Raw genomic sequence first — 3,449 nt, 5'->3', positions numbered from 1 at the left:
GGTGGTGCGAGGCCGTGGTGGAGCAGAGCTTTGGGGCCGCGTGGCCGGAGCGGACGCCGGACAGGGGGCAGCGGAGGCAGAGGCTGGGCGTCGCGGGCGTGAGCAGCGCGAGGGCAGAGGCGCGCGGAGCGAGGGTCGGTGCGGGGGCCGCGGTGAGCGTGGGCGCTGGCGTGAGGAGGCAACGGGCAGCACAGGCGAGCAACGGCGGGCAAGCGGGGCACACACGGGGCAACCAGGCGAAGCGGGGATGGAGCAGCAGCAGCGGCAGCAACGGCAAAGGCGGGACCGAGCGGGAGCGGGCGGGCGAGGCGACGGGCACGAGGAGCGGGACAGCTCAGACGGTGAGTGAGCGGGGATAGGGGAGAGAGGAGGCCGGGGGTTTGGCCTCACCGTACGGTGTAGGGGAATGGCAGCGGGGCTCGGGAAGGAGGACGGGGACGACGGCGACGGGGTCGGGGTGGCGCGGGGCTCCGGCGATGTGGCTGGAGGTGCTCCGGCGGTCGATGGCGTCATGCTGGTGGCGATGGTCGTCGAGGGCAACAGGGTCTAGCGGCGGGCGTCGGCGGTTCGTCCCCATCCCGATCCAGATCGGGATCGAGAGGGGGGAGACGAGGGAGTGAGAGGAGAGACGAGTGGGGGAAGTGGGGGTTACGGCTAGGGTTCGGTCGGGAGGGTATGTGTAGGCCGGGGGTGGGCCGGCCGTCTCGGCCGAAGCCCGGGGAGTTGGACCAGTCAGGGGGGGGTTCTCTTATACTTTTTAGTTTAGTTTTCATTTTATTTTACTTTTCTGATTTATCTTAGTTTTGAAAAATATATTATTTGTGCCCAAATTAGTTCTACTAATTACACCACAGCTCCAATAGTCTGACGTTTTTAAATAAAATAGTTTAGTACTTTTATAAATTAAAAGGTATTTAATTAATTGTATTTGCTACTGTTTTGTTTAGTTTAGTGCATTTAAACCTTTTATAAAGACTTGGTTTATTCACAAATATTACTTATGAATTATTTGGCACATCCCGAACATTATAGTTTTAATATTTGAAAACCTTTATTGTGACTTGATTTCGAATTTGAGTCGGTTTCGAACCAACGTGAGTTTAACAACACCAACCGTGGTGACGTGGCATCATTAGCAGGGAATTACTGTAGCTTAATCATCCGGGCGTCACAATTCTCCTCCACTACAAGAAATCTCGTCCCGAGATTTAAGAGGGGAAGTGACGGGGAAGGGATTTGGTTACGAAATTCTAACGAGTGTTCTCGGTCTTGGTTGCTCTTCCTGAAGTAGTTGATCCTCCTTGTTGATGTCTTTATTTCTCTGCTTTTCAGGTCATCATGATGAAGTCGTCCTCCTTTCTTCGAAAATTCTATCGTACTTACTAATAGGTAAGGGGCTGCTCTACAATGATAGAATGGTATAAGGGGAAATCATTTGGGGTTATCCCAGGAATGAACACAAGAGTATCTCTCGAGTTGAACGAATGAAACATATCGAGAGCCAAGTAAGAAGGTACCACAAGAAGTTTCAAGCGGATAGACAATTGTTCGTTGCCTGAAACAGAGTGTGAAAGGGGTTCAAGGCAACGGGAATAAGTATTGTGTTTAATACCAGAATTGATGATCACACGGAAGGTGGCTCGTGAATTACGTACGAAGCCAAGCGTGAGGAATAACTTTGGAAACAAGGGGTGTATAGGAGAGTCAGGTTTCGATCCTGTGGAATTATGGGTTATGGGCACACCATGTGGGTTAAAAGTAGGAGCGATGACCTCTTGCATGGTCGTGATAGCAAGGCATGTCAGAGGGTAGCCTGTCAGTTATATGTCAGCAACAACGTCGGTACCAAGGGCGAGGGACGAAGAGAACCATTTTCCTGCTCGTTGAACGAGGCGGACCAATAGGCAAAGTTCTCGTCCATCGGTGGTTACCGAAATGTCATCAACAATAGTAATAGGGTCTTACCGACACGATTGTACACCCAGGTGTTTACATAGGCAGAAGAATATTATTGCTTAGATCATATAGATCACCAGAAAGGTTAAACAAAACAATGGAAAGGAAAAGGTGATCATCAGATTAAATATTACAATGGAAAGGAAAATGTGTTTAAACACATTATTCAGGGGTATATCCTTCCCAAGGAGAAACAGAGCATGATATCCATGACATGATATAACATAGAAAACCCTTTAGGAAAGGGGAGAGAAATTTCATGCCATTACCCATACAACGGTGTTTGGATAATTGATAAGAAAATTTAGCATTGTGCTTCAAATGTTCTTATTGAAATTCGGAGTACCACAGACATGCTTCGAGATAGCATTTACATGGTCTTCAAGCAAAGGTCGGACTTTGGGTACTCAATGGATTCATCAGGAACAACTTATAGAATAAGTCTTTCAATTTCCTCTTGGAAGAATGGTTAACATTGCTAAAAGGAAGAACTATAACAATGGGTCCTCCGGCCAGGTGTGCTAGGTATGACATCCCTTACCGGGCTATATAAATACCAATGTTATGACTCTTGGAAGATGCTCGAACCACCATATCTAATCGAGATTCAGATCTGATTGGCGTTAGGATACCTCAGACTCAGGATGCCTGAGAAGGAAAGGTGCAACACAAATTGACGAGATAACATTGTAAGATTCTCGGGAAATGAACTATGGAAGCGAACTTCCAAAACAAGGGTTCATCACTAAACCAAGGAGAGGGTGAGGAAATGTCAGATGGACTCAACGACAATTTATCGAGATTTCCAAAAGATGGATTTCCATAATTACGTGAACAAGGAGATAACATATGTCAGATTACATGATATAATGATGTATGTTCGAGGAAAAACATCCACAATTAAACATTGATCAAAAGTGCACCTAGAAGTATGGACTAAGTAGCACGGCCAATGTTCGAATGGTGATTTGATAACCAAAAGACTTAGAATGAAACTATCGACCATTCACTTCAAAGCAATTGGGTTGCTAGAAGTTTTGAATTCACTCATCATAGTTCAATTGTCAGTATTCCGGTTGGAACAACATGGGGACCAAGAAATGAACAGAGATGACGAGAAGTATTACTATATCAAGAATTTTTAAGAGGTGGTGAAATTCTCACAGCATTCTTGACATAAAAGATGGTAGTACTCCAAGGTAAAGAAGAACAAATGCTGGATAGCAAGGAACTCAAGGTATAACACAGAACACGAACAAGTTTGTGTTGGAGGGAAGGCAATAAAATGGTCGATGACAACACAAATCATCAAGGGCAAGGATGGTATTTCTCATCATGAATTCAATTGATATCCTGGAAGAGCTCAGAATGTTGATGATGATCATGACACATTTGTCGAGAGGTTTCATGAAGATGTAATCGAACAGCGATGACATCAAGTCAAAGGACTGATGAAGCGAAAGGTTATTGGAACCAAGGGTATGACACGAACT

The sequence above is a fragment of the Triticum aestivum genome, chromosome 6D (assembly GCF_018294505.1).
Source record: "Triticum aestivum cultivar Chinese Spring chromosome 6D, IWGSC CS RefSeq v2.1, whole genome shotgun sequence".
In the NCBI taxonomy this organism is placed as follows: Eukaryota; Viridiplantae; Streptophyta; class Magnoliopsida; order Poales; family Poaceae; genus Triticum; species Triticum aestivum.
The sequence above is the reverse complement of the archived record's forward strand: the minus strand, read 5'-3'. Positions refer to the sequence as shown.